Raw genomic sequence first — 6,814 nt, 5'->3', positions numbered from 1 at the left:
AAAATTTTAAAAATTAGTGAAATTTTGTTCCAAAGATAGAGTCTTAGAAGAAACTTATTGTCTTTTCAATCAAGGAGAACATGCATGCGACTAACCTATTACTATACAATTTATCCTATTCTATAAAAGAAAGAAAATCTAACTAAAATATCCTAATTATTGGTGCTAGTGAAGAGAAATTACCTCCGGAAGTTAGGTACTGACCGACATCCCCACACTTAAGGCTTTGCACTGTCCTCGGTGCCATCTGTTAGGAACAGGGGTAGGCTGGTAGCAGTATCTCCACAGTCGGGACCATCATGGCTCCCTGTGCTGGTAAAAGAAGTGGAGTCCGGGGTGTCGGAGTCCTTGAATTTTCCCATGATCAGCTCTTTGAGGTATGTGAATTGGCGCTTGTTACGGCGCTCTCTCAGCTTAGCTTTCTGTTCATGCCGATCCAACTTTTCAAGTATCTGCTGGAGCAGTTGGGCTGTTGTCGGTGCTTGTGGTACGGAAGAAGGAATATCTTCAACCGGTGCAGTAGGAAGGCTTGTAGCGGCTGTTGGAGGTTTGAGGTATTTCCCGTTAGGGACATACTGATCATCCCGTGGAAGCATGGCTTTGGTGTCTCCAGCTCTGTAGGAAACTCCGGCTGCTGAGACAAGATCTGAGACCAAGGCGGGAAAAGGTAAGTTGCCCACAATCTGTACGTGTCCCATGGAAGGTCCATACAGAGTGGAGAAGGTCGAACCGTACGGAGTTTATCATCTAAGCCATCCTTCAAGCTCTGAACTTATTAAAGTTAATGGACAACGCCTGAAGCTATACCATGGCGAGAAGATACAGAGAAACAAGGAACTCGAGATCTTCCTCTTGGAAGATCCCCACATAGCAGAAGATTGAGCTAGTGAAGCGTCCAACTTACGGACATTAAAGCAAAGTGCTAGGTGGGAGACAACCCACCATGGTATGATCGTTCTTCTCTTTATTTTTAGTTTTTCCTATTCAATAACTCTTCTCTTTATCAGTGCATTTCGTGCATTTACATCTGCATATAAAAAAAATGCCACGCAACGCGACCGCATCAGTGACGCGTCTGCGTCGCATGGAGAGGGGAGAAAAATAAAACTGAATAGAGAGTCACGCTGAAGCGTGGCTGGAGGCGTGCCAATGGCACGACTTGTCCCACACGATCGCGTCGATGATGCGTCCGCGTCGCATGAAAAAAATAGCCTCCCACGCGACCGCGTGACCCACGCGGCCGCGTGCCCTACTTTTCGACGTAAAAAGGGTGCACAACGAAATATTGTGCGAGAGTGGTGCTGGATTGGTGCTAGACGCACAATCCCTATCACGTGATCGCGTTAATTACGTGTAACGACCCAATTTTCAATATGTCTAGATCATACCGGAAACTGAGCGCAATTTTTGTATCTCTAGCGAAACAACAGAATTCATCAGTTCTTCTCGGAGTCCTCCTTCAAACTTTAAACACTTCCATTCCTCAAAGTTTTCTAGGTTCCCTTGACAAATCTTGGAGAAACGGCACAAGTCATCGAACTTACGGGCATACTCAGCAATAGTCATATCCCCTTGTTTCAACTGCATAAGCTCCATCTCCTTAGCATCTCGTGCTGCTCCCAGAAAATACTTTTTATAAAATTCGTCCCTAAAGATATCCTAAGGAATGTCATTTTCATTCTATTGTAGCAGTCGCTGTATCCCCTGCCACCAGTACTCAGCTTCTCCCTCGAGCATATAAGTAGCAAACTCCACGTGTTGTCCTTCCGGAACATGTTGCGCTTTCAGTGATCGTTCAATACCTCGAAACCAATTATCAGTGTCAGTCGTAACGAGTGTACCCTTGAACTTAAGCGGATTAACCTTCAGAAATGTCGCAAGGGTCATAGGTCTTTCAGGATGCCCTAAGTTGTTCTCATCATTCCCATTATCTTCTACGTATTCATTCTCGTTCCCATTTCTCACTCCGAGACGTTCAACAGCCCTAGCCGCTGCTACAGTAGCTTCACGCACTACTTCAGCCACGTTGTTCATGGTAGCCATAAACGTTTCCTGTTCCCTCTCGTAGTTAACATTAGGAATTCCTTCCCGTATGCCTCGTCTCTGTGAACCCATTGTAGTCTTGTTCACACCAAACAATCATTGTTAAGGTGATCAGTCTTAACACTTCAAGTCAAGTGTGAACATTCCCAAAATGAAAACACAGAGACAATCATGCAACATATATCACTGGAATATCCTATACACATGAGACACACAACAGAGTATGCAATGAAGCATAGTCAGTCCACTCCCCAGGCTCTACTGGGAACGAACTGCTCTGATACCAAATTGTAACGACCCAATTTTCAATATGTCTAGATCATACCGAAAACTGAGCGCTACCAAAAACTGATTCGTTGTTAAACGCGTAGTTAATTTGCGTGGTGTATTTTTTTAAAAACGTTTGGATTAATAGACAGAATCATTTATAATCAATTCACAAGTAATAACAGATAAAATAGTTATAAACAACCACACAAAAATACATCACAAGTAGTTGACAACATTCGGTGATTCAGCCTTTATTAGCATATAGACTGTTAGTTAGAACACCGCTAGATATAGGTAAATAATATCTATATACATATATATACATACAACATCCCAGGTCCTGACCTGTTCAAGAGGTCCCTAAGCTGGCACCTAGGCTAGCCTAGACTCTATACTCACCTAGTCCCTCTAAACTACTAAGGCGAGGGAAAGTACGTTCTAGGTCTTCAAAACTCAAGTCAAGTGGAACGTCATCAAAAGATAGAACATCATCTGCTACTACTATGCACGATCAGACTTTTCCATAGGACGTCTCTCTGGTACCTCATGAAGTAGCCACATAATCTCGTACACAGGGTTTAGGTTAAAGTGCGCATACGAACCGGGTGCAGACGTTGGCTGGTCTCACAGTATATACATATAATCAGAGAACGATATTCACCCTAGACTCAGAAGACTATCTAGAGCAGAATCCTCTTCTTGTGAACGGTCATCAGCGAACTAAGGTAAGGTACTCTTACTTCCATCTGAAGGGGGAAGGGAGAGAGAAGGGGTAAGAACTGGGGAGTTCTTAGTAGGGCCGGGGTTATTAGTTACGTTCATTTATTTGGAGTCGATTAGTAGACGAATAACATAATATAGCGAAGCAGTAAACAGAAGATAAAGATAGAAAGAGAAAGTAGAGAGAATAGAAAGCAGAACATAAACAAAAGAATACAAGAAAATAAAGCACAGAAATAGCATACGAGTAGACAAACATAAAGAAGTAGATCACACACAGAAAGGAATGCAACAGAGAATGATGCGCAGACAAGAATGATGCATGTCTAGCCCTAGCGCAGGCCATGAGCTCATGTGTCGGTTGGTTGCCCGCAATCCCGATTTCCCGAATACGATTTTCCGTTCCTAAATAAATGCGCATATAATAGCCGCTCATTTGAGACAGCCTCTGCTTACTGCAGGAAAATATATATATACTCTGCTTTACTCTGGGGAAGCGGAAAATAGCTGCAGGTAACTTAGTTTCCCTACAGAAGCTCTAGGTTGCATCAAGCAACTAATATATATATATAAATATAGCTCTTTATTATATTACTCTTCTCTTTATATCTCTTTACTCTGTTCTGGTTTCTCTTTTCTCTGTATCCCTTTACTCTGTTTTAATTACTGTGTTCTCTGTATCTCTTTTCTCTTTTCTGATTACTCTTTTCATCTGTATCTATATTACTCTTTTTCTCTTTATCTCTGTACTTTACTCTCGTTACTCTGTTTTTTGTGTTTCTCTACTCTGCTCTGATTTCTCTACTTAACGTATGTATTTAAAGTTTATGTAAATTTCGGTATGAATAGTTCGCCTGTCCCAAGTATAGGTTCATTAAGTCTATACTGAAACAGTTTAACTTTAAATATAATACCTAACCCTAGTCGCAACTCAAGGACTAACTATGTTGCCCTAGTTCGTTCACTAATTTCTGTCTGTTTTTCTGTTATTAAAACTTTACAGACTTTTCTTTAGTTTTTATCTTTTCTTCAACTTTTTATCTTTCTTTTATCTTTGCCTCACTAATATGTTTTTACCACTCCCTAAGTGTTTTATGAAGGTAATTATGAGATTCTGCGCTTAAAGTTGTCTTTCTAAAGCTTTTACAGAAAACTGCCTTTTCCGCATTATTTTATTATTTTTATTAACATATTATTTTTAATTAAATATTATTATTTAATATTTTATTGTTATTTATTATTTTATTATTAAATTTTTGAAAATTAACTTTACTTTAACCTTTAACCTTTAAAATTCACTTTTTACCACCCGTAACTTTTAATATTTATACTTTTACTACCCTAACTTTTGGAAATTACAAAATCACCCCCCAAACACCAAAATATTTACTTCCTTGCCCTTTTATGGATCAAAAAGGTTTTCTTCATTGTTCTTCACCACACTCAAAGTGTTCTTCGTGTTCTTCGTAAATTCTTCAGATTCTTTCTTGGTTTTTACCCGTTTTTCTGTCTTTTCAGCAACTGATTTTTACCATAATTCAAAATAAATTTCCAGCCACTAAAACCCCATCTTTTCTAAATGATTTTAACACAAATTGAACCTCAATTTAAGCTCTAGGGTTTTGTTTTCCTGCAGCCACAAGAACACACATTCATAGCTTGAATTTCATCAAATTTCATCAAATTTTCACCAAAATTTCAACAAGAATTACTCATACAAACAATCAATTTCAAGCACAGCCAAACCATATCATAATCACACAACTCAAACACAATCAATCAAGATTAAATTCGTCAATCCCTACCTAGTTTTGCTGCTCGTAATTCGGTTAAACTTTCAGGTGGTCCTTAAGCACTTTTTCCTCCTAAATCACATCAAGAACAACTTTAAATCCAAAAACTCTCAGCTGACCAAATCTCACTCAGTATGTTAGGAAGAGATATCTCACCTTAGACTTGCTGGAAATTCACGTTTCTTGGCCCTCAAGTCAAGTTAAGCATGATTCCTAAGGAAGAACATCAAGAAAACACATGTTTTGCATGGTTTTCCTTGAAAACCGAATTGAAATGGGAGAGAGACAGCCATCTCACCTTATTTCCATCCTTGATAAGTTACATGGATATGTAGAGGAAGAAGAGAGGATCATTTTGGTGAAATCGGAGTTTTGATTTGAGTTTTAGTTCAGAAGAAATCAAGCTTTGAAGATTAAGTGTTCATGAAAGTTTCTCTCTTTTCTCTCATGTTATTTTCGGCCAAAATGATGAAATGAGACAGCCTTGGAGTTCTTGGGGGTGTAAGGTAAGTTGTGATTGGTTGGCTTGGAGGTGGATTAAAATAATATTAAAATATCTCTGGTGTACAACTACTAAAACTAGGTGTACCAGAACGCTCGTAAAAACATCTCTAAAAATTATTTTCTGAGCTACTAGCATAAATGACACTAGTAACATATTTATTATGAGAATAGAACATGTATAATGAGGCCTTAGCATTGCTAAATTCATCAGAGAGTGCTGGTGCTAAGCTGCACCAGTAAACCGTAAACCCGGTTAAACCGATTTTCTGTTTTTAACAAAAACAGACCAGGTAATCTTATAATATCATTCAAGAATTTTCTAATACTAATATAATGATAATATTATACTATTATCTCTCTCCTCTCATGAATCGAGTCCGGTTCGTCAAACAGAGACTATTTACGAAAATCATAATCAAAACTGCCAACCGATACAGTGCAAAAACTAGGTTCTTCGCGATTGCATTATCGAGCTTGCCTCAAAGGAGGTTCTAGCTTAAGGATGACATAATGATAATGAGGATTGAGATACTTGATGATATAGCAGAGGTGTTCCCGTTACTGATCTTCTGGAGAAATCCGTACTTTCAGAAAAGATCTCATGTACTCGAAAATCAGGGTTGTTACATTCTACCCTCCTGAAAGAAAATTTTGCACTCAAAATTTCAGTTACCTAGGAATAAATGCGGGTAATTAGCTTTCATCTTATCTTCCAGTTCCCAAGTGTGCTCTTCCTCTCCTCTTGGTTCCCATGCTACTTTGACTAAGCAAACAGTCTTGCCTTTTAGCTGCTTATCACTTCTTTCTACGATCTGAATCGGTGATGCTTGATATGTCAAATCATTTCATAACTGTACTGTCTCTGGTTGCAAAATGTGACTCTTGTCGGGAATATATTTCTTAAGTTGCGAGACATGAAAAACATCATGAAGGTTTGATAAATAAGGAGGAAGGACTATTTGATAAACTACTAGACCGACTCTTTTAAGTATTTGGAAAGGTTCTATGTATCGTGGGTTAAGATTTTTAGTCTTAAGGGCTCTACCTATTCCAGTAATCGAGGTTACTTCTAGAAAGACACAGTTTCCGTCACTAAACTCTAAGGGTCTACGTCTATTATCGGCGTAGCTCTTTTGACGGCTTTGTGCTGTCTGGATCTTTCGACGAATCTCCTTTATCTTCTCAGTAGTTTCTTACACTAAGTCTGAACCTAAGACACTAGCTTCTCCATCTTCATTCCAACACAATGGTGTCCGACATCTTCTTCCATAGAGAGCTTCATATGGTGCCATCCCGATACTTTATTGGAAACTATTGTTGTAGACGAATTTGACCAAAAGCAAATACTTATCCCAGCTGCTTTGGTTGTCTATCATACATGATCGTAACATGTCTTCTAACGTCTGGATTGTCTGCTCTGATTGTCCGTCTATCTGAGGATGGTATGCTATACTCGTGTGCAATTCTGTTTCCAATGCTTTCTG

Source organism: Arachis hypogaea, chromosome 15 (genome assembly GCF_003086295.3).
Source record: "Arachis hypogaea cultivar Tifrunner chromosome 15, arahy.Tifrunner.gnm2.J5K5, whole genome shotgun sequence".
NCBI classification, from domain to species: Eukaryota; Viridiplantae; Streptophyta; class Magnoliopsida; order Fabales; family Fabaceae; genus Arachis; species Arachis hypogaea.
The sequence above is the reverse complement of the archived record's forward strand: the minus strand, read 5'-3'. Positions refer to the sequence as shown.